This window comes from Miniopterus natalensis, chromosome 7, assembly GCF_054644295.1.
Source record: "Miniopterus natalensis isolate mMinNat1 chromosome 7, mMinNat1.hap1, whole genome shotgun sequence".
Taxonomy (NCBI): Eukaryota; Metazoa; Chordata; class Mammalia; order Chiroptera; family Miniopteridae; genus Miniopterus; species Miniopterus natalensis.
In genome coordinates this window covers 71355696-71381965 of record NC_142087.1, presented here as the reverse complement: position 1 = coordinate 71381965, position 26270 = coordinate 71355696, and the positions used below count along the sequence as shown (strand labels likewise).

Here is a 26270-nt window from a genome sequence, read left to right as displayed (position 1 = left end):
GGATGTTCAACAATCCCACTTTGTCTTCCTGGATACACACAATAACTACATTTCTCAGCCTCTCTTAAACTTCAGCTGGAGCCATGCAACTAATTCTGGTCAACAAAATGTGGGCAGAAATATATATGCCACTTCCAGATATGCCTGTACCACACGTGCTCTTCTATAGGCTCCTCCTCCACTGACCAGTGGGATGAAGATGGTCCAGGAGAACTCTCTGAGGATGCTCAAGGGGATGCTAAGCCACAAGACAGAGGAGCCCAGGTTCCTGAGTCACCTGGAATGGAGCTGACTGACTTTATCATGAGAACAAAGGAAACATGTATTATGTTCAAGTATAAGATTGGCGTGGTTGGTTGTTACAGTGGCTAATAAATATTTCCCTAACACCGTTATATCCAAGTCAAAATATCACCCTAATTGGAGCTGAAATAAACTGCTATCATATTCCATGAGCAAACTTCTACAACTGGAAACACCAATATGCATTGGTAGGGCACCAAACTTCCCATCCTTCTGACATACAAGAGGAAAGGCCTGTGATGGGTCCTGCTCTCTGTCACAAGGGAGGGACAGGGCTACGTGATGCTAGGACCCCTCTTACTGATACCACTGGCAGCCAGTTCTCAAGAGGAGTAACTCTGAGCAACAGTTGGAAAAGCAGATAGAGTGGCTCTGAGAGTAGCATATGATGCATCTTTTACTGAAAATTAGTTTTGGAATTGTAAACTATGTGTATTAGCTGCCTACATCTGCCATAACAAACTACTAGAAAGTGGGTAGCTTAAAGCAAAAGAAACTTATCTTCTCACGTTCTGGAGTCTAAAGGTTTGAAATCAAGGTGTCAGTAAGCCGGTTCCTTCTGGAGGCTCTGAGGAGAGGCAAGCTGTCGCATGCCTCTCTCCTGGCTTTTGGTGGTTGTAGGCAATCCTTGGTAATCCCTAGCTTGTGGCAGCGTGATTTGAATCTTTGCCTGTTGTCATATTACCTTCTTCTCTGTGTGTATCTCTTTGTATCTTATAAGGATCTCGTCCTAATTACATCTGCAAAGAGGCTAAGATCACATTCTGAGGTTCTAGTCAGGGGTGGGGAACCTTTTTTCTGCCAAGGGCCATTTGGGTATTTATAATATTATTCTTGGGCCATACAAAACTATCAACTTAAAAATTAGCTATGAAAAAAGCTCCTAGATTTACTGAATTTTGAGTCCCGCCTACAGTTGCGTTGGCAGGGCCAGACCAAATGATTTCGAGGGCCCTATATGGGACGTTCCCCACCCCTGTTCTAGGTGGACAAGAATTTTGGGATGGAACCTGCCACACTATTAATCTCTGATCTAAACAAGTCTGATTTTCTTTAGTCTTAAAGGTTGTTTTTTTTTAAAATTTGATAATTAAATATTTACAGTACTTTCTTCAGTATTGTCATAATGTATTTTCAATACAATGCAGTGAGTATATTAAGTTTACAACAAAACTTAATTGTGAATTATCACCATGACAAAAATCAAGCAATTCCTGCTAGCAGAGCTCTAAAAATATTGCTACGTACCATATGACATTTTGGCTTTTAAATGTTAAAGCCCAATGCCCTAGCAGACAAAAGTATCATGTCTCTAAGCACTGTATCTGGAAATTCAAACTACTAAAGATACACAAAGCAGTCCGTGATTTGTCTGTAGTAGGCCGATGACTTGGCTCAAGTCCAATAATTGGTACGTTAGGAGACTAACTAGTGTTAGCACTTCACTGCTCTCTAAGTTAAACAAACCTCAGTGTTTACTTAACTGTCTTCAAGAGAAGCTCTTAACACTTGAAGAGGACTGAAAAACTGTGAAGATTAACCCTGCAGACTATCACAGTCTTACGTATTTTTTCGACAATTTTACATATTTTTGCTACCTCCAAGTAAAGCTAGCATCCATCAATTAAATAAACCACTGGATGAGGAACTAAAATGCCAACACATGTACAAACAATTTGCACATTAGCTGTGAAACAGTAAACAGAACATACTTATTTAGCATACACTTTCATTATTATTAACCTATCTTTTGTTAGTTCAAGAGCAAAAATGGTGCCATTCACCTCTGTATTATCAGAGGACCTAGACCGCACATGGCAGACATTCAATAAAGTCTAAACAAATTAACTGAAACAACTGGAGATAAGAAAATAACAACCATTTCTAGGGATGGGTAAAATTCAATTTATATATGGTATTTTCTAATAATAAGCTGGGTATTTTAAAAACTTCCCCAATTACCTAAGATATAAAGGCAATATAAGCTGAAGAAGAGTTTAGCTGAAAGACTTTTCAGAAAGAAGTGTGGATACACAACCAATCAAGCCTATTACATAACTTGTCCATCATTCACACAAAATATTAAGTTTAACACTTTTTGTACTTTTAGGAGCACAGAAAAACTAGTTATAAATATCAAATTATATACTACAGTGATCAAAGACAAGCATAAAACGATCTAAGAGACTACAAATAGGACAAAATCCATCCATATTTTATGATGAATTCCATAAAACCTTTCATTCTACATTTGTCACTATTAACGATGACAGACTCCTTTAGGGTGGCATTATTAACTTTTTAGTCATATAACTAGCTTTTTTTTACCCCAGGTTTAGAAGAATGAGTGTTTTTCACTCACTCAGCTCCCGTTGATCAGCCTCTGACTATCTGCATCTGGGTTTGCAGGTTAAACCAGAGAGGAAACTTCTCCAGTCCTGACAGAAGGACAAATGTTGCTCACTTCTGAAAGTGCGCGCACGCTGGAGTCATCCTAGTGTGTCTGTCACCTTATACACGAGACTCTCCTGGGACTCTCCCATCCTCCCACACGGCAGAAATAGAATTCTAGAACACACCACTCAATCAGTTATTTCTAGATGCTCACCTTAGAATAGTCCAGATACAAACGTCTAAATTCCACTTTGGTTTATAAACTATGTGGGTGCAACGATGGCATCTTCTTATTAATGATTCTACCCCAGAAATCATAAGCCTTAGAACAAATGCTTAATGCATACAATTGAAATTGACTTAAAATGTTAACCTCACCCTTTAATTTTGTGTCCTCAAGTTTTAGAGTAAATAGTATAATCAATGTGAAATATAGCTTCCTAGACACACTAAGATTGATTATGATTAATAAGGACTCTCCTGGATCGTCACTCTCTCTTATATTTTGCCAATTACTATGTTATAAAGATGTGAGAGTTTCCTTTTCATATAATAACAAAGAAAATAATTTTGTGGTTGCATACTATAATAAAATCCTAAAGATTATTAATTTGAAGAAAGAAAACCTGATTAACATATTCATCTTTCACTAAACCAGAAGATTTCATTATGAAAGGGAGTGAGGGCAATTTTATTAAGAAAAAGGATTTTAAACTAAAAGCTAACAACTTTTGGGAAAATAACATACTGATTTAAACTAATTCCTGATGAATTGAGTGTTTAAGGTTTTTATTTCTTGCAGTTTCCTCAAAGAGCTTCTATCTTTATCTTATCTCCTTTAGACAACACTTCAGCTCACATAATCCCAACAAATTTATAGGGAAAATAAAACTATACTTAAGAGCTTTAGAGTTAAAGAATATAATCTCATACTAAGATCTGAAGGCAAAGCTCTGTTTAGATAAATAGGAAATTATGAATTTCAAAACAGATGTTAAGCTAATCCTCATAGATTCAACATTGCAAACAGTTAGATAGTCCAACTACAGACAGAAGTAGTGTACACACAACACACTTTGAAATTCTTATCATCTTTTTATTGCCCTACTGAATGTTTGCCTTGGAAATATTATCTATCTTTCAGAAGAAAGGGGTTTCCTCAAAATCTTACCACCAATTCAATGACCACGCTCTCCTAAAGTATCAATTAACCAAATAAGAGGCTATTCTGAGGGTATAATATGCTTGCTCACCAGTCCCACTGCTAAAACCATTTTTATACCTTATTCCTAAAATTGGGGAAAGCAGAAAGAAGTATAAACAAATACTAGAAAGAAATCACATGAAATAACTTGCTTTCTGAATCTATCAATAAATCCTTTTTGGAGTCACTATGAGAAATCAGTCTAGAAGGGAGAAATAGAAAGGAGTCAGGTAAAAAAAATTACTGGTTTTCCTGGTAGACATATGTAAATTTTATCTACCAACCCTCCATTCTTCTATGTATGCAGAAACAGACCCAATGATGACCTCAAAGGTAGAGGATGTTTCTTGTGTTCAACAAAAAGACATGATTGCTGAGGGTAAAGACACTAAGTAAAACTCTTGAGCTTAAGTTTTTGTTTTGTTTTCTCCACAGACAGATGAAGAGAAAGGATGCTTGTGCAGAAAAGCCAGTTTTGTTTGTAATTCAGGATACTATAAACTAGCAGAAATAGAGCCATCATTATTTCTATTAAGAAAGTTTAAAGTCACTTAAAATGATTTGCAGGAGAGGCTGAATTAGATAAAACATTTTGAAATATTTTATTTCCTATGATTTGAAACTTTAAAAAAAAGCAATTCTGGCTATCCATTTGAAGGGAGATGAAAAAAAGAATCTTAATCTCTACCTCACACCATAAGTAGACATTAACATTGGAGAATACCTCTATGACCTTAACATAGGCAAAGATTTCTCAAATAGGACACCAAAAGGAGCCATCACAAAGAAAAAGTGGACATATTAGAACACGTCAAAACTCAGAATGTCTGCCATCAAAAGACACCATTAAGAGAGTGAAAAAAGCAAGACACAGAATGAAAAAAGATAAATGTAACATATCTAACTAGCTAAGGGCTCATATCCAGAATATATTAAAAGAACTTATATAAATTACTAAAAACAACATTTTTTAAAAAACAACTATGTAAAAAAACAACCCCCTCCCCTCACGTTTCTCACACATATATCTACAGAGCCAATAAACATATGAAAAGTACTCAACCTTAGTTATTGGGAAATACAAATTAAAATCACAATGAGATCATACTATACACCAACCAGAATGGCTGAACTTAAGACCACTACGAAGTGTTGGCAAGGATGTGGAGCAACATAAACTCTTATACATTGCTGGCAGAAACATAAACAACCTCTGTGGAACTGTTGGCAAGATCTACTGAAGTTAAAACATGAACATACTAGGACTCACCCATTCCATTCCTAGAGATTTACCCAACAAAAATACACGTGGTAGTGCACTAAAAGTTGCACAAAAATGTTTGTGGCAGCATTCATTGCAATTAGAAAAACAATGGAAACACAACTTGATTTAGAAAACTAACGATGAGCAGACAAATTTTTAAAATTAAAATTTCTAGTATGCAAAGTGTTAACAGCAATGTGAATCCTTAGTATATCAGAGAACATACTCTTCCAAACCTAAACATTTGGACATTACTTTTAAATCTGACTCCATTTAAGAAACAGTTTTAAGGCATAAAATAAATAAAAACAGAATTATAAATTATTAAGGCTCAGGGAGTATGCATTCTCCATTCTTCAGCATACTCTGCAAATTCACCTTCTGAGACTCACCTTATATCCAATCCTCACTGGGTCTCTTTTCTCTACACTTAGATTCTTCCCACACTTGCCCTGCCTTCAACCCTGCTATTCTTCCTGCCTGAAATGCCTTTTCTGAACTCCTATCTCAATCCAATTTTTCATTTGGATTCTATAAGACTGGACTCCCCAACCAGAATGGCTGAACTTAAGACCAACACAAAGTGTTGGCAAGGATGTGGAGGAACACAAACTCTTAGACACTGCTGGTAGAAATATAAGGCATAACTGGTAGGTTTCTACTTGGTTTATACTCCATAGACAACTTTAGAATTTCTCAATTGTCTGCCTAAGTTCCCCCTACAGAGGGCATGGTCTCGAATCTTCATTTACACTCCCGTGCACTGGCCCACAGTAGAGAGATGGATGAAACATTCACATGTGCATTTTTTTTAAGTTACAGAACAAGGCCAAATTACTTTCAATTCAACCAGCATTTCAGTGCTAACTTTATCTAAGATACTGAGCCCTAATTAAGAGATTAGAAACAGTTATTTGAATTCAGCTGCATTTTATAGTCCATGTCTTGCTGCTCTCTCCACCTATTTAAGTTTGCTGTATGATGCTCTAGAGCCACAAATACTGTAACTGCAATGGTAAGAACAGTTTCAAGCACCCAAATTAAGTAGAGTCCTGTCCTTATTGGGAGGGGATTAATTCCCCCGTCCTGGCTCCACTCTTCCTGCCTTCTATGTAATCTAATCTGCCCCCTTCCCCAATGTGCCCCCTCCAAGGAGACTTGGGGTCTGCTCTCACTTGCTTGCTGGGTTAGCTCAGCAGCTCTCCTGCTATTGAGACTCACTCCTCAGTCCAGCAGACCCACCACTCAGCCCCTGCCTGGGCACGCAGTCCGCCCTCCCCTAACCATGGTGAGTTTGCCATTCTTTTCTCTGGGTGTCTGTTCCCATCAACAACTGGAGGAGCGCAGCTCCCATCTCCTCCTGCTCGATCCCCTGGCCCGTCCTTAGCTCTCCATGCTAGCGCCCACTCTGGCAAGGCAGGAAGGCAGTCGGGGGAATGAAGGAAAAGGGAGGTGAGAGGAAAAGAAGGGGAGGAGCGAGCGAGGGAATAAAAATATAAAGGGCACAAACATAAAGCACACCACCACACAGAAAACAGTGTCCTGGAGGCTAGGAATGATGGCCCGTGTACACGAATGTGAGTGTGAGATGAAAGGTAAACAGAAGAGATGGACTATGGGAAAAGCCAAGAAACAGGTGAGAAAAATGTGTTAACATGCTGAAAGAAGGCAAATCCCCAGGACTTGGTAAGAAAGAATCGAAAGTATAGACCTAAAAATGCACAGGACATCCCCCCAGCTTAGGGGTGAAGAGCATGGGCTGTGGGGTCAGACTATCCAAATCCCAGCTCTGTCCTTGGGAACCGTGCAACTCTGGGCAGGTTCCTTCACAACTCCCTACCGATAGAATTTTTTTGTCCTGCTTTGTTTTAATGTCTTTGTCAATGCGGTAGTCACAGCACCTAGAACAATGGTTGGCACATAGTATAAACCCAAAGCGTAGTTACTGAATAAAATGAATGAACAGACTTAACCTCTCTGTGACTCAATTTCCTTAACTGTAAAAGGAAGATTACATCAAACCAGATTGTTGTGAGAATGAAATGAGACACATGTAAAGCATTTAGAACAATGTCAGGCAGCACAGCAAGCATTCAATAAAGTGAGCTTTTTATTAGACAGTAAGCTATAACTAAAGATATCTGAGTGCACCACAGAAATGTACTCCTCCCATCAGCCTGCTATAAGCAAAATTAGCAACAACATAATTTTTACATAATTTATTTTACAAAGTATAGTGCTGTCAATTTTTTAAATCAGGATATAAAACTAACATAAATATTTTGAAATTTACTAAGCTCTTAGGCTTAGTAAATATGATCATCATTGATACAAACAGCAGATCTTCATTTTACTAATTGTTTTAGAAAAGTAAGAACTACGGTGTAATCCTTTAGGTTCATTCTGCAGTTTTACAACAGACTGCACAAGTCAGCTGACTCCAGAGACCTGGGATCCCATTTTTAAAATAAACATTGGCACACTTACCCAAGTAGCTGATCCCAAACACTAAATTATCCAAGTACTTTATAATTACCTTTTGACACATTTGTCTCACTTGTCCAAATGAGTAATTTTGGTAGTGAAGCTGTATGTTATATAAAAACAGTTTTTGTTCATGCATCTCTTTGGCTCCAAACCAAACCTACCATGTGAAACATGTCACCCTGGCAAACCTACAGTTAAGATTAATTGCTCTGGATAATTGTATTAGAAATTAGCTTTAATTCAACTCTCTTTATTCAGCTTACTATGCACAAATACCAAGAAGGGAAATTTTTGGTTAAGTGAAAATAGACAATAAAAAGACTTTATAAAATAAACTCCAGCTGAATTTCTCTCTGTTCGCACATCTACTACCACCAGTGACAAGAGATCCTTAACTCTGTTACTAGTGTTTACAAAGACCCACTACTAAGTCAGGCAAAGAATGCAGCTAGAGAAGACAGCTCAGTACCCAATACCTTCAAGGCACTCTAGAAAGGTAGGCCCTATATCTCAGTACGTTATTACTAGGATCATAAGGAAATAAGACAGATTCTCTAAACAATAAAGCAAATAATTGGAAAGAAGACAAATATCAAAACCGAGAGGGTCTTTCACAATAGAGACCTTTCCCTCTTCTTACATGCTTCCCTGGAGGAATCCCTCATTCTCCAGCCACCCGCACTTCACCACCCCCACGAGAACAACTGTAACTGCATATAATGAAAGATGCTATAATGAAAGATGTGAGAGTTTGCATGCACTACGCATAATCAGTCTTCAGGCAAAAAAATAAGTTGATGCCACTACTGTACGTTCTCTAATATTAATAACTTTAGAGCAAGTTTTAAAACATGAAAACTGCGCTTACTAAAAATAAAGCACAAAAACTATAGAGTTGGCTCAAATAAATTACATTACTTAATACAAATGCTGCTAAAGCTTTAATTTATGTGCTCTGATTGTGGTGGCAGAGAGAGGATAGAGGGGGATACTTCGAAATTCCACAATGCATGCTCAATAAGCCATCAGACTGCAACTTGTAACTGGTGGAGTCAAACAGGGACGTGAATTAATCACGGTCTACCTACAACACGATGAAGAGTGGTAATAAAAGAAGAGGGGGTGACAAGCATCACAGTTAATTAGCCACTTGGCTTCTCCCCTCGGCTCCTGCAGGTCTTTGCTCAAATCGCAACGAGGCCTGCCCTGACCACCCTACTTCTAACACCACAACCTGTCTTCCCCCTGTGTGATGACACCCTTTACCCTGCCCTACTTTTGCTTTTTTCCACAGCACCCATCACTTATTACAGCATATCATTTACTTCTGCATGATACTGATTGTCTCCTGGCCCCACAGGGATGTAAGCTTTGTGGAGACACAGACCTTTGTTTTGTCCTTTGTGGAATCCTGAGCACCAACGACAGCATCTGCAGCAGAGAAGTCCAACACATGACACATGGCGGCCTCAAGAATAGGTCACACAATGAATGGCTGGGTAACCTTGAAGACATGTTTTGTGATGATGAAACGGTCTCAGTTGCACAAAAGCAGACTGGAAAGTACGAACTGTACGTATTAGCTTTCTTTACCTTGTATCCCACTTGGTCAACATTCACAGACCACCTGCACATATACAGAAGTCTAAGAAACGGCAACTGGAGCTTGGATTACAAAAGAAACTGAAAACAGGACTTCTCTTCCCGAGCAAATAACAATCCAGATGACAATACGTAATCCATACACAAACAGTAACCAACAGTGTTCTGCAAATTCTTAACAAGTTCATGCCTAGCTTCCAGCGATGGCTGACCAAAACAGCGCTTTGTTGATGTTTTTAACAAATTTTCACAACGTATAATCATGTTCAAAGGCTTTCTCTTCTCCTTGCTTATGGACAGAGTCCCTGGCACATTCTACCTAAAGGCACCTGATGGTGCTCCAGAAAAAAGAGCTGCACTTTTTCTGTTCTGATAACCTTCAACTCTTCCCTATTTTCCAACATTCAAATATTTCCATCTACAAAGTTCAGCCAAGTTCACAAGCTATCTGGCAAAACAACACAACACAAAGAGAGCCAGGACCTTGCCAGGGAAAGGAATGAAGGTTAAAGCTATGCTTGAAAGATTCCTTCCTTTTCTCTACTAGGTTCAAAGTCCTTCTTTTAACTATGAATTCAGTGTGGAAGCAACACAGCACAATGCTTCAAAAGCATGGATTCTGGAGCCAGGCAGCCCAGAATCCTGACTGCCTCTCACTTCCTCTACTGACCTCTTGTCTCAGTGTCTTCCCTGCCCTCATTAGTGTGCTGTAAAGCGCAGTGACTGGCACTTTGCATTTAGCATTATTATTAGGGTTCTCTGAATATTTTACAAACTTGGAGTTTACTTTTAATGATGCACTTTAACAAAATCCATTATTTTAGGTTTGTCACAAAAGTAATCACAAGTTATACCTTGCTTTATAAACTGTGGGTAGGGTCCTGGGAACCAAGTTGATAAATGAGAGTCTCTCCTTCCCCTCAGAGCCAAGTTTCCTTGAAGAGCACCTGACTCTGTCCGTTACCTCCCATGTACTGGCCCCCGCTGACTCTGTCCGTTACCCCCCATGTACTGGCCCCCGCTGACTCTGTCCGTTACCCCCCATGTACTGGCCCCCGCTGACTCTGTCCATTACCCCCATGTACTGGCCCCCGCTATTCCATAACACACTCACTCTTGAACCACTCTTCCCTGCCCCACCCAACTCCATTCCAATTTCTGTAGCATTCCTCTCCCCTGGTTTTCTCTTCTACTTCTCCAGACTCTTTTCAATCTTCTTTATGGGGTTTCTTCTTGTAGAAGCCCCAACAAGAAGTTCTGTAAATTGCGGGGAGAGGGGGGGCATCTATTAATGTGGTGGTTTCCAGGTCTGGCTTCTCGAGCTCCTCTGTTATCTCAGCTACTCACTTCCATAAATTCACTCACGTCTTCCACATCTCAAGATCAGCCCGGATCGCTCCTGAACCATAAACCAGGACCCCACAGGCCGCTGGACCTCTCTATGGGGAAGACTCACAAACACATGAAATCCAAATTAAGCTCACCATCTTTTTATATCCTACAAGGTGCTGCTCCTCTCTGGTTTTCCCATTTGTTACTCAAATCTAAAGCCTGCAGTTATCTGGACACTTAGTTTTTTCATATCAAATTAATCACCTGCCAAACGTCTATTCTCAATCTCTCTAATCCATCCATCGTTTCCTCCCTCCACTCTCCCTGCAGCTGCTTTAGTGAGGCCCCCAATTTGTCTTACCTAGATGACTACTGTGGTAATGTGCCTATTCATTACACTTAATCCAACATGCCTCATCCCTCCACCCTGCTTGCCAGAAAATTTTCTAAAATGCTAATGTCGCCTATTGCCCATTAGTCTCCTGTCTAATATCCTTTAATGATTGCCCCACAGCCTTCAGAACATCAATAATTACATCATCAACAATAACAGAAACTAACATTTACTGGGCACTCAATCTCAGGTGTTGATCTAGTTTAATCATTGTAACATTCCTATGAAGTAGGTACAATTATTAGCTATGATTTACCAATGAGGCAACAGAGACCAAGGGAGTCACCCCAAGTACAGAGCAAGTTAGGAGTAGGGACAAAGCCAGGAGCCACCCTCTCAACCACTGGGCAACACTGCCTCACCTAAACTCCGAGCGCGGCAAAGGCAGCTCAGGACCCTATCCCTGCCGACCTTCGTGGCATCACCTTTCTGCACGCTCTATTTCAACTCTCTATCCCTCTAGTCACGCTGGACCCACGTGCAGGACTCCAAACACACCAGCACCCTCTCACGTCTGGCCGATGTCCGCTCCCTGCTTGGAATATTCTTCCTTACCTCCTTCCCCAGGTGAGCTACCCTTCTTATCAGCTGAGACACAGGATTGAGGATGCTCTCCAGGACAGAAATGTCCCACCATCTCTGCATCCGCCCTACTTAGTGAACGAATGTGATTTACTATCAACGCTGTGTCATAGGCAGATGCTAACATCTCCATGTCACAGAGGAAAAATTTTAAAGTGTATCTTGTTCTTTGTAAGTGCCTTCAAAGTAGCTAAAAGCCATAATCCTTAGTTCACAAAATCTCATCCAGTTAACTTCTCATTAAATAATTTTTCAGAACTGATTTCTCTATGCAAAAATCTAGCTGGCTCTCGGGTCATGGCAGAACCTCTCACAATCTACACTCACTGGAGAGGCTTTACACAGCTTTTCTAATGGAACTGCGCTCCCGTCACCATTATTCCAATGGCTCATTCTATTCTTAATGGCAGGGAATTTCTTTGTGTGACCTTTACAAAGCATTAAATACAGGGAAAAACCCACTTTTAAAAGAGAGGTTAAAAAAAGGAGAAAGAGAAAAAGCCTTATTGGGGTTGTTGAATTACTTTAAAAAAAATTAAACTCAGAACTTGACAGTAAAAGGAAAGGCATTTTTTAAAACTTTTTTATGAATGGGTGCTCCTTTACTTTAGGTTTGGGGAAGCCAATGTTTACAGAAGTCATCAGAATACACCAATAAAAAGGTGGGGGGCGTAGGTTAGAAGAAAGTGAGAAGGGGCAAATGTAAGTCACTTAGGAAAGGACAGCAAACTGTAATTTAGTTTCCCAAGGAAAAAAAGTGATGTGATCTGAAAAAATTATGAAAAATCATTTATACTAACAGAACATCAGCAATAAATCAACTGTAACACATCAATGTCCATGGAGCACAAATGCAATAGTAAATTACAGTTTTTCTCTGAAAAATAATCATTAGAGATGCAGTAAGTTATGCCTGAGAAAATGCTTCTTCTCTAAACTGCCTTCAGGCTCCAGCACTTTGAAAGATGGGAAACTCTCCAAGTCTGGAAAGAAAGTTTAGCCAGTACTGTACACTCCCCTTGCGTTCAGTTTCCTGTTTCTGCAGCATTCACTGGAAACAAAGTTGCAGCACAGAAAAGACGGGTCTGATTTAATCACACTGATTAGAAAAACGTATGCTTAAGTTTATAATAACAAAATCTTCCCCTTGGCTATAGGAATCCAAGCTGATTATATCCAGACGGGGGGGAAAAGTTATTTTTATAATTTCTTTACTGAGAAAGAAAATGTCTCACTCCAGGAAAAAGCAGTGTGCTTATTAATTAGCAGGGTAGTAATTATTTTTTACTTTTATTTATTGTTTACAGTAACAGATGTCCCCCCCATTTCAAGTCACCTAAGGTTTGACTTCCTTCACATCCACCAATTTAAGCATTTGGACTCTTAAACCCTTAAATGACAGTATCTGCAATTATTCATTAGCCATTTTGATAAAAAGCACTATTTTCTATAAAAATGGAAGACTTAACTAGTCACTTTAGACATTCCCTATTGTCCTATTACAAACCCAGCCACAAAAAAAGTCCTAATAACATGAGCTATACTATCTTGCTTTCCTAAGAGCATTTCATAATGCTCTGATAATTTAGGTTATTTGTTTAAAGATCATGGAAATAACTGCAAAAGCATTCAATGATGTACCAAAAGAGCTGTCATATTGCTCGCAGGAAATCAGATTTCCCTTTGCAGCTCAGTCAAGAGCAAAGCACACCTACACAGAACCAAGAAGAGCCCAGCAAAACCACAAGACAAACATGGTAGGAAACTCTTCATTTTGGATTGATGGCAATCATGAATAGTTTTATAAAAATTATATGAAAATAAACATCATGGAGTAGAATGTAGATTTTACATGATATTTATTTCAAGAGAAAATCTGAGACTTTACCGTGATGTCGGGCAAGCATGCCTGCCTCAGCTTCTGTTCCCACTCTCCAAGTGCATAAATAGGTCTAATTACTGACTTTTCACTTTTAGGTAAAAACTATGTATCTGAACAAAGTTTGTTTTCAAGCAAACCTAATCATCCCACAAATCTTAAAAGAGCTACAAACCAACCAATGATTATTAAACACTTTCCAGGGCAACAATGAAAGCATGCCTGTCTTTGCTTGTCTTTGCTGAAAAGAGCCTCTTAGGGCTCCAGGCCCTCAAGTCCAAAGGCCTGCTAGGTCTCTCGTCAGCTCCTCAACTCAGCATCCCGGAAACAAAGCCTCCTTCCCTGCGGAATCGGCTGGCCTGGCCTGTTTCCGTGGTAGTAAACCACAATTCTCCCAGACTGAAAAACTGCAAAACCTGGAGTCACTTTTAAATCTTCCCTCCCTCTTATCAACCATATCCAGTTAATCACTTCACCCTGCAGGCTTCACAGTATCTCTCCTGCATCCATCCCTTCCTCTCCATGCCTCATGTCACTACCTAGGTTCAGGTTCTTGACCTTAACTTCCTGCTTCCCCCTTAACTACAACAGCAGCCACCTGACTACTTTTCTGCCCCTGCTTTCTCCCTGTACATCCCTTAGGCCCACGCAGAGCTTCACTTTCTTTTCTGAGGCTTCAGAAATTCTGATGCACACCACCGGCACACTCACCACCACTAGGACTTACTGTGGGTACCTTCTCTTGTCCCACTTAGAGCCTGTGACATTTCCTGGAACATTTTAAATCCTGTCGCTGTTAATAATATCCTGGCATTCTTAAACCTGAGGATCACGTGATATTCTGGATTACTCAGCTTCAGAACTTATTCTAACTTATTCTTTGGGCAATAACTTTCATTTTAATACTTCTGAATATACCATAACTTGCCCTGCCTTGTCAAAAATCAAATAAACAGTGAATATTCTGCTTGATGGCCCTGAGTCATTGTCATTAAAGGCTAGGCGAGAGTATAATAAATGATATTCATAAAGATGTCCTCAAGGACTAATGCAGTCGCAGACTGCTGGCTCCCACTTTATGACTGCTCTTCTCACATATCCCAAGTGCTTACACTGAAATTCTGTATGTCCATTTGGGCTGCTCAGAGGCCTTTTTTGCTAGCCTCCTGGCTCAAGGTTGTATGTGCAATTAGTAACACTGCTTCATACCCAAACACTAAACTACCCATATTCAACTTTCTTATTTATAAAGGCTTGCCTTTCCAAATTCTTTGGAAAATTACAAAGGCAATGCCTCCATATTATGCAATCTGTTTCCTGCTATCCCTCGCTGTTTTATCATCCTTCAGCTGATTAAATCCCTAGCCTCACACAGACTTTCTCTAACAATTAGCTGGAAAACAAGTGTACTTACACATAGGACTACAGCCTTTGCATTACAAGAGGAGAAACAGCCAGAGTACTTAAAATTCTCCTAAGAAAAGCATCAAAGACTTGTTCATTTAGTTCTCTCTTTCTCTCTCATACTCATACCCCCCGCCACACACACATATAACTGGCCTCAAGTACAGCCTAGAACTATTTACTTTTGTCAGTCAGAATTTCTGAAGCCTCAGAAAAGAAAGTGAAGCTCTGCGTGGGCCTAAGGGATGTACAGCATAAAGAAACAGAAGCCGACAGCAAGATCATGGTACCCAGAGACCAGATATGAGAGGTGCAGAAGGTCGGATGCAGAGCAAGGAGACTAAGCAAGAGTGGAGGGCCTGGGCTCCCTCATGCTGCTGGTGTTTCTACTTCACCTACACCAGTCATGGCAGAGCAAGATCAGTATTTCACTTCTGCATGTCAACAATAAAAAAAAAACCCACACACACACCAAAAAAAACACAACAGCCTAGGAAATTCTGGTAAAAATTCAGTATTTTATAAAATCTGAGATGTACTTGTGTGTTACTGTCTTCAAAAACAAAAGCACTGTGTTTGCTTTCACTCAAAAACAACTAGTTTATTATTTGATCAACAGACACACACACACACCCATGTCAGGCTTTTCAAGCAATGATTCTCTCAAGAGGACAGAAATGCCACCTACTAATACAGAACTGGTGGCACACTTGTATTCTGTGAAAATAAACAACAGTCTTACATACAGTCACTTATGCTCATGGAAAATTATACAGCATAGTTCAGATTCCTCAAGTATTTTAGTTACTCTTCCTCTCCCACAGGCCCACGTGTGCTCATCTGACATGGCACCCAGCAGCCCTCCCTGTCTAGTTTATTGCCCTGACACAGCCTTGATGTGGCCTTGTTTAATTTAGCTTTATGGGCTTCCCTGCCACATCAACCTTCCAGTGATGGGAAAGAAAGCCAGCCACCTCAAAGCAGGTTAAAGCAGGTTCTGTACTCTCTCCACATCTGCTAACACCAAGGTGGAAGGGCCTGGAAGAACTGGTTCCCTCTGCATAATACAGAAACAGATGTAAGGATACAGGTAGAAAAAAGTAAGGTAAGACATAAGAAGTTTCTTCATACAATCAATCAAACATGCTAACAGAAGGAAAGAATGGCATGTAAAATTTTGGACATTCCAAGAAAATTACTTGTTAATGCATTGTGATTTTTCTGAAGCTTAGGCCAAATTTAATATTAGTTTATACCCCATGAACATATGTAACATCTAATAGCTGCAAGAGGAAAGATAGTAAGGAAAGAGAGAGAGTGTGTGTGTGTGTGTGTGTTTGTCTGTGTGTAGGGGACTGGCCAAGATATTCTGGAAGTTTCCACTTTCCTAATATTCCATATAAAGGTAACTGGGTACCATACTTTAAAAATTGAGCAACTTGCCAAGCAAAAACAAGAGAGAGAGAGAGACAGAGAGAGAGAGAGAGAGAGAGAGAGGAAAAAGAAAGAAAGGAAGGAAGGGAGGGAGGGAGGGAGGGAGGGAGGGAGGGAGGGAGGGAGGGAGGGAGGGAGGGAGGGAGGGAGGGAGGGAGGGAGGGAGGGAGGGAGGGGAAGGAGGGGTCTTTTCTCTGGAATCAGAATACTCTTTACACATAAATGTTTTAAGTTTATGCATCTAATATCAAAAATAGAAGCTGTGACTTATCAAAGTTTAGCATCGTAATTTTAAACTCAAGATTGATGTTTTTAAACACATAAGATATAACAAGTTTTAATTACAATTTATGGGGACATACCAGAGCAGACTGAGCAAGAACAGCCCCTAGGTTAAAAAAACAAAAACAAAAAACAAAATCACCTCTTACTACTACCCATCTATTTTTGAAGGCCCGCTCGAATCACATATGATGCTCTGTTATAAATAGCATACAAAAGGAAAGAGCTTTTACCTTTTGCCAGAAGGCACAATTCCAATATAAAGTGAGAAGGGGAGGGATGGTTTCATGTTAGGCTGGCTGTGGTAATTACAGCGGGATTACACACCCACTGCGGGTCCTGTCTAGTCCTGGCTGTCTCTGACAACAGTCATCCCTCCCTCTTCCCACTTTTCCTGTTCCTGCTTTACCATCTTGGCTTCCTGCACTCCCAGTATTTAGCTCACCCAGAAAAATACAATTGTGCCTACTTCACAGCACTGGGGCAGTGAAAGATAATCCATCTCCCAGGGATGAGGCCCAGAGTTCTCTGCAACAACCGATTCAAGTGAAGGAACTTAAAGGAAACCATAAACAGGCCTCTCGGCCGACCTCAGGAGACCACAGCCTCAAACAGAAAAGGCTACTGGCATAACATCTTCTTTGATAAACTACTGAAAAGCAGCAAATAACAGGAAGCAGAACAAACGTTTATGACAGGAGAGTACTTAATGAATACTAAGCCACCAAGGTATGATAAAACCAGAAACACTCTCCCAAACATCTCCATTCCTTCTGTAAAATACACCAGTGACGTCCAGGGTACTGTGAGGTCCCCAACAGCATAGCAGCACATCGCTAACCCCACCTGCTGAGTGCTGGGTTCAAACCACAGTGAAACATTACAACTGTAATGCCAACTGTACTTGCTGAAATTATATTACCTTTTATATAGACCAGGAACATATGAACACAGAAGAAAAAGTTACTCCCATGACAACGAAATTGAATACTTTCGATAAAGTAAATTAATTAATAAAATAGTATTAAATGGGGGGAGGGACGCTGATAACACTCTAGTAGCCTGGTTCTGAGGCAAGAACTATAATACCAGTGCTGTTCATGATTTAAGCGGCCTCAGAATATTATGCTGGAAACTGCTGCCCTTCGCTCCTCTCAGACCCTTTCTTGGAAGCAATGCTTCCGCCGTATTCTCCCTCCCTGCCGCTACCCAAAATCCAGCATGAGGAAAGCGCTAAAAATTACCTTAAAACATTTTATGCTCGCTTTAACCAACTTCTTCAATTAAATGACCAAATGCTAGTTCCAACCTTATAAAATAAGAGGTTTTATACTAAGTAACCTTAACACAAACAGTCCAACAGCACAAAGACAAATGTCATTACAGGTTTGACACAGTCAGCAGCTGCAGAAATTTCAGAGGAGGCTGTTTAGCAAGGAGAAGTCAGAGTAGACTGAATGCAAAGGCCGCCGGCACCATTCTTCCAAATTATTTCTACCCAGTGTGGCTACTTGTAGGGCAACAGCTTCAGACATTCTTTAAGCGTGGATGTAGGAGCAGTCAACACTTTATTCCTCTGCCTGGTAAATAGCATTCTTAAATGACAGATGACTTTTTTCCCTTAATATTTATTGATCAAGAAAATTACATGTTTATAAGAAAAGCTTGTGGCAAAAAGAGAAGACAGTAAAGCTTACAGGAACAGTTACTCTTTTTAATTGTGGGAAAATAACATAAAATTTACCGTCTTGGCCACTTTTAAGTGCACTGCTCTGTGGCAATGAGTATAATCACACTGTTGTGCAACCATCACTACTCATCTGCAAAACTTTATTCATCCCAAACTAAAACTCCATACCCATTAAATACCAACTCCCATTCTCTCCTCCCCAGGCCCCCAGAATCACCATTCTACCCTTTGTCTCTATGAGTTTGACTACTCTGTACCTCGTGTAATTGGAATCATAGAGCATTTGTCCTTTTGTAACTGGCTTATTTCACTTAACATAATGTCCTTAAGGTTCACCCATGGTGTAGCCTGTGCCAGAACTTCCTTCTTTTTTAAGGCTGAGTAATATTCTATTGTATGTATGTATGACATTTTGGTTATCCATCATACTCCGACAGGCAAGCTGCTTCCACCTTTTGGCTGCTGTGAATAATGCTGCTATGAACAGTGGTGTACAACTATCTCTTTGAGACCCCTGCTTTGAATTCTTTGGGGCATGTACCCAGAAGTGAAATGTGGAGCCATATGGTAATTGTATTTAAAATTTTGGGGGTAATAGCCATTTTTGCCCATAGCAACTGCACCATTTTACATTCCCACCAACACTGCACATGGGTTACAATTTTTCCCACATCCTTACCAACACTTTTTAGAACAGCCATCCTAATGAGTGTGAGGTAGTATATTATTGTGTCTTGATTTTCATTTCCCTAGTGATTAGTGATACTGTGCATTTGTATATCTTCTTTGGAGAAATGTGTATTCAAGTCCTTTGCTCATTTTTCATTGAGTTTATTTTTTGTTTGTTTAGTAACTCTGACTTTTAAGCTTCCAGGCATTTCCTCCTTTTTCCAAAAAGAACAGCTACACCTACCAGGTGCTTGTTCTTCCCATTGTGGCACACACCTGGATATTCACCATGCAACAGAGCGGCCCACTGCATAGCACACAACTCTAGCAGGAGGCCCCAGCACAGACTGCACCCGAGACCAGCAGGTGCACAGTGCCCCTGCTTTCTTCACTCATGGCCTAAATCATGAATCCATGGTTCCCTTCTGGTGGGAAATCACCACTACCAGGCACTCAGTGGACATACCACAAGTGCTAACTTCTCTTCATCTTATCTCTCAGTGTAACCCCAACTCTTCCCTTTTTTTTTATTTTTTATCTGTCCCTCCCAAGAAAATGCAAGTTTGTAGACTAAAACAGATCCTTCAACACTTCTTTGGCATTTCTGTATAACTAAACCTGAGTTATGGAGTTACAGAGACCAGTAACAACCCTTGTCGTTAGTAGAATTCCTAAGTGCCACAGGTACCGAATGCTATAAAACAGAGGGCTGCTTTGGAATCCTCCAGACTTGGGATGAAATCTCAGCTGTTATTTACTATAAATGGAGTAACATCTGTGAACTGTAGTTTTCTCATCCATAAAATGTGAGTACTACTATTTAAATCACAACGTGGTTGTGAAGATTAAGTGAAATAAACTATATAGCCCATTGTGCTTTAGGTTTTCTTTCTGCTATACTGGTATTCATTTTCTTTCTCTCTCTGTGTGTGTCTATTTCTCTTGGTCTCTGTCTCTCCCTCTCAAATTGATGGTCTGAGCTAAGACGGGGGCAGAAAGCCAGAGAAAAGAGAGTGATCGCCATGGAATACTATGCAGCTGTGAAAAAGGATCTCTTACGCTTTGGGACAGCATGAATGGACCTGGAGAGTATTATGCTAAGCAAAATAAGTCAGTCAGAGAAAGACAAGTATCACACAATTTCACTCATAAGTGGAATCTAATGAACAAAAAAACTGATGAACAAAATAGATCCAGAAACAAAGAAGCATGGAACAGACTGATGAATCTCAGGGAAAGCAGGGTTGGGGGGATAGGTGGGGAAAGATTAATCAAAGAACTTATATGCATATATGCATAACCCTTGGACACAGACAATAGTGTAGAGAAGGCCTGAGGGGGGGGATCAGTGGGGTGGGGGGGCGCATTTGTTATATTTTCAACAATAAAGATTTTTTTTTTTTTAAAGAGGGTGATAAAAGATATATCTAGGTTAGAAACCTCTGTATAAATTATTGTACTTACTAGTTAAGCACTTATAGATCAGGCACTAAACTATGGACTGAAAATATGGAGATAAAATTCAAGGGTTAACTTCCCCACTTCTCCAGACTCATCACTCACTACCCTTCCCCCTACTCTCGCTGCCTGCTCCTGTTATGCCAAATGACAGCAGTTTCCTCCTCTTTAAAATGTGTTAGAAAGCATACTCCCTTCTAACATCAGCTCCAAATCCAGCACAAGTGGTAATACCTCAGGAAAAAAACAGGTCAAAGTCTTAGCAAAATAGCACAGTACACAGCTGACGGCAAAGGCCTTTGGTGTTTGGAAAATTAGCTTTAAGTTAGGTTCTTCCTTCCTGTAAGGTGTCTTTTACTTTTTTACACAATTTAAGTCTAATGCCATGTTCCTCTCCCCAAAGGGATGTTACTTATCTATAAACAGTATTAAAATTTACAATCTAGGTACGTCAATTCTGCCCAACACCATCTCCAATAGCCACATTACCAAGTTAAAAACCAGCATTATTTTCTCTATCTCCATCCCAAAGTATTGCTTTGAGTTTCTGCTTCTGCTTAAACAAACAGAACTACCGTTTTGCTCCCTACAAACAGTAGTCTTTCTTTTCCTGGATGATGCTAAATATAATTTTTAAATTATATAAGTAATTAAATGTTGAGAACATTATCATTTAAGGCAACAAAACAGAGAAACACAGTAGGAATCTGCTTCAGATTTTGGACCAATTCTCACTGTCCTAATGATAGCTATAGAGTCTTAGATGGCTCTTTATCTGCTGAGTGTGACATCACTGCTGGCAGCAGCTACACTGTAATTGTTTCGGGGAGAAGCATTGCACATCTCTGAGCTGCCATCACATGTACTCTCCACTCCCTCCCTATCATTCCAAACACTGTATTTACTGAACAATATAAACAATACATCAATTAGAGTCCTTTACAATTGAGAGTCAAACAGGAAAACATACCAATTATATGGTTTTCCATGTTTTACAAACACAATTTTGGAACTATGATTAATTTGCCTTGTTATAAATAATGAGTTTTCAAATTATTCTCTCCTCCTCTAGCACTTATATCATATTAATCTTTTCCCACAAATATATTTTCTGACTTCATGACTCATTTTGCCCTGAACAGGCCATGCTTCAATTTCTCGATTAGGGTAACTACGTCAAAAAAGAAACCACAATTACTAAATTCCAAAAAAAGATCCCTATAATCTTCTGTTGATTTAAGTGTCAGTGAAAGTAGATCTATGCTCTGTTTGAGTTCACTCTGAGAAAGTCCAATTAAGACTAAACGAAATGACAGTCAAGTGTAGGACCACTAATGTGCCACATACCAAATCAGACTATATATCATTTTGTAAACCACATGAGGTTACTTGGTGACGAGTCCCTCATTTCTTGAGCACACAAACAAATTTGTGGCTTTAGTCATCTCTGAATCTGCACCACTCACTTACATGCAAGATGGCTTGCACTAGGACTAACTTAGCCCACAAACTTCACTTCTTTCTAAAAGACTTGTGGGCTAGGACACAAAACCTGTGCCACGACTTACCACAGTATACCAATTTCTATTACACTCATCCGAAGGCAGGAGCTAAAACTGGAATTTGTGCCTGCTTTCTTTCCCAGAACCACCCTTCAGGGTGAGCCTATCACTCTAGAAACTTTTCTCTCTGGCAGATAACGCTAGGTAGGTTTCTCAGCGATGGAACTACAGTGTTGACATTCTGGGCTAGGTAATTCTTTCTAGAGATGCTGTTCTGTGTACTGTAGGATGTTCCACTGTCCACTGACAATAGATGCCAGGAGCAATCTCCCTGGTGTGACAACCAAAAATGCCTCCAGATGTTGCCAAATGTCCCCTGGAAGGCAACACTGCCCCAAATGAGAATCACTGCGTTAGAGATATCCCACTGTCGTCTGCTTCTATATAAAGTCTAGGAGAAGGGAGTGAAAACAAAGAATGAAAATAACTTCAAGATTCTTCCCATAATCTCACATTTAAAAAATTAAAAACCTTGAAGACCATGAACCTGGCCCTGGGGTTCCTAGTGCACCCACTGCTCAGGCTCTGACCAGGCAGCAGACAGGTGGCCCCTCCTCACTGTGGCCATATTTCTTCTTATTCTCGGGACCTCGAAGGAGAGGTCAGACCTACATTTTGAGAAGTATGGCTTTCCTAAAAGACAAGTATAAATATTCCCTTTTTCTTTCCAGGCCTACAGTCACTCATTTCACCCTATCTGAAAGACAATTTACAGTTTAATTAGGTTAAGACAAGTTATTAAGCTGTATTCTAAAACACAAATTGGTAGCTGCTCTAAGAGAAAAAAAAATGCATCAAGAAGAAAGGACTAAAGAAAAGCTTTTCTTCGAGGCTTCAAGTGTCCCTTGATAACGGTAGCATTCATGGATCAGAAAAGACACTCATTTCATGAGTGCAGCACAATAGCTTGTTTGCAATAATCATTACAATACAGCACTATTCTTAAGGCTTGTGGGAGTAGTAACAAAATATAGTAACTACAGGTGACTCACTTTACCTTTATTTTTTTTAACTCTTAAAACAAGTATTCTAACTCATCAAGTTATAGCAGGAATCATTGATGGGTACTATTTCCACACCATTTCCATCTTCTGGCAAGAATAATGTATTATTGGTCCCTAAACTATTTAAGAGATTCTCACAAACTTTCACCAAAGCTGCTTACTTATGAGAGCTGAAATCAACCCAAACCATGTAAGTATTCAAATGTTATAAAAGCAAATAAATGCATTTTTCTCCAGCAGAGATGCCAAAAAGCAGACCACTGGAAGTCAAAAAACAAATAGCACTTCACTCCCAAAACATCTGATTTTGGTCTGTCAAAAATCCACTACACCTTGCTCTTTGCTATACCATCTTTAACAACACTAAAAGTCTTTATCCCTGTTAATTCTACTCTCAGTTACATCTTAGTCAAGTATTGCTATTAAAGTCTGAAGAACAGGATAAATATTACATATTATGGAAATTATCCTTGTAAGTTCTCCCATTTGTAAATTCTTTGACATATGCAACATTTATAGTGTATACAAAAGACAGAGAGCATATAGCTAATCCATGTAAATTAAAAGTCGTATATATGTCTTTCACTATAACGGAACAGTGTTAAGCAAGAATATATAAATGGCAGAGAGAGCTCCATTATGTATTATTCAATCTTTCATACTAAGTCATATCGTTTAGGCAATAATATTGTGTCCCAAGCCTGAATTATTCTACCAGTATTCAAATATTCTAATTCAACCAAGTAAAACTACTACATCTCGTTCCTTACATCCATCATATAGTTTTCATAATTCTGTGAATACATGGTGGTCTGCCTCTGTTCTCCCTCCGTGAGTCTCACTTGGTCCAGTGCATGAGGCTTGCCATGTGCTCTCAAATGCAAGCAAAAATCACACTTAGGAGATGATTGCTCCGTTGGACTCATATGTATTAGCTGGGACACCCCTCACCCTTCACATACACAGCTGAGCCAGAGAAGGACTGGTACACTGCAAAGGAAATAGGAAGCAAAGTGTTTGTATAAATACCTCCTCTGCTTCTGAAAAGCATGAAATCATAAATATGGCTGAAAATGCATCATGACAATAGGCCTTAGGACAACAGAGAAGTCATGGTCATACCCAAAGGAAGGATGTGAAACAACAATGAAAAGTCCATCCCCCATCCCAACACTGCCATGAGGCATAATCTGTGATGGGAGCAACTAGCACTTTCTCACAAACACTTGTGAGTGGCCAAAACAGTTTCTTACGGAAACTCCATCCCAGTCAACATAATTCGTCATTGAAAATGTTCCCCAGTGTATTCCAGGCTAACTAAAATCTGGTGAATACAGGTACTTTTTAAGGGGATACAAAGTAAATCAAAGTTCTTTTCACTGGGCTATGTGTCTAATGAATATCCAGTATTAAAACTGGAACTTAAAAGGCACATGAAAAGTTTCTTCTTTAAATTGAATAAAATTTAAATCACATACATTTGAAAGACATTTAAAGATTAGAATGGTGAATACTGTGACACAAAAATCGTCCCATTCCAGGCGGGAGATGGGGCTACATACCTCCAAATTGGTTTTCATGTGGAGCCAGAAAAAGGAGCATAAATCACCCCAGAACACCGTGAGAATCAGAGTCAGAGAAACAGGCTGCAACAAGTCTGCAGAGCAGGAAGAGCCTGATACAGGCACCAGAATCTGGACTAAGTGCCAGTGATCCAGAGCCAGGTTAGACAAAGACAATACAGAGTATTTCCAGACAAGAGAAGTAGGATCTATCTGTGCATACACAGTAGACAGCTAACTGCCTATTGCCTGTGGCTAGGCTCCTGCAAGCAGATTAGACTGATATGTGACCTTTTACAAAACCACCAATTATTGAGTACCTACGAAGTACTTTCTGTACCTAATCTAATTTGATTAGGTCCTCACAATAGTCCTATGAGGCACATATTATCCACCTCATTTTAGAAATAAGGAAACTAAGATTCAGAAAAGTTACATAATTTTCTCCAACTCAAAAGAGCCAATTAGTAGTAGAGCTACCCTCTGAGTCAAAGTCTTACTGATTCTAAGGCCCGTGTTGTCAAAATGACAAAAATAAGTTGCCCGTCACCTCTAAATGCATGTTTTCCCCATTTAAACGCACGATCCAAAAGGTTATAGGCAGCATGCTGTAGTTAAGGGTTCCAGCTGAATTTAACCGTTTGTTATGTTTCACTCTTACCAAGAGACTGGGAAGGATTTAAGATACCATATAATACCTGGGGGCCCAATGACCTCAAGGTAAAGAGGGGGAGGGGTCCGGTACTGCTGAGATGCATCACTATATAATACGGAGGAATCAAGGATACTCTGGATCAAGATGTTGTCAGCAAGTGCAAATAAAGAACTTGACAAATTACAGCAGTGGTTCTCAAAGTGGGAGTCTCAGACCAGCAGCAGCAGCATCACCTGGGAACTGTTGAGAAATGCAAGTTCTCCAGCCCCATCCCAGACCTGCTGAATCAGAAGCTTGGGATAGGGCAGCAATCTGTGCTTTAACACATCCTAGAAGCAACTTTGATGCCCATGCTAAAGTTTGAAGACCAGTGAACTACAGAATTCAGAGTGGGATATACAGTATTCTACAGCATTTCTCAAAACTATTATGTCTTGAATGTCAATGAAGACTTATATGAACTCTAGGTAAATCTGGTATGCTAAAGTAAGAGAAAGACTGGATCCTTGAAATGTGATAAGGCTAAAATTAGTATCCTAAGATAAACCTTAATTATCTACTTAAATAATACTGTCAATTTAAAAATCAATACCTCCAATGTACAGTATCTTACGACAACTGATACCAAAAAAAACACAAAAAACTCAAGTGAAACAAATCAGAACACTTCTGAATCTTTCAGATGTTTTAATGTTCCACTAAATTAAACAAACTTGACACTTTCCATTCTTGGAAAAACGTAAAGATACCTAGACAGCTATCAGGTATATCACATACCCACCCATACAACCTATAAAAATTCCCAGAAGTGAAAAAATGACCAGTTCATGCCTGGGATTACATAATTATACACTGTTAAAAGAAGATAGACATTTAAGATCATTTCACTCAACCCTACTATTTTATAAATTAGGGAACTGAGGGCCAAAAGACGCATGTGGAGAGCTGGCTTCTGGCAGAGATTAAAACCAGAGCCTGGGCCTCCTGACCTCCAGACCAGAATGCTCTCAGTCCAACACCCTGCTTAAGCCATGCAATAAAAAAAAATTAAAAAAAAACCAAAAAACAGAACACATGACCTAATGACATTTCAGCAATTTCCAAAAAGT

General features: G+C 39.6%; 1 protein-coding gene and 1 pseudogene across 1 annotated transcript in view; one reads left to right on the top strand and one right to left on the bottom strand.

Moving 5' to 3' along the window:
- The window catches only part of PHLPP1 (PH domain and leucine rich repeat protein phosphatase 1), a 176072-nt gene that overhangs the window by 103365 nt on the left and 46437 nt on the right, over window positions 1–26270 (bottom strand). The gene's annotated exons all lie outside the window — the stretch shown is intronic.
- LOC107545398 (centrosomal protein 15 pseudogene) overlaps window positions 6724–26270 on the top strand; it is a 32554-nt pseudogene continuing 13007 nt past the window's right edge.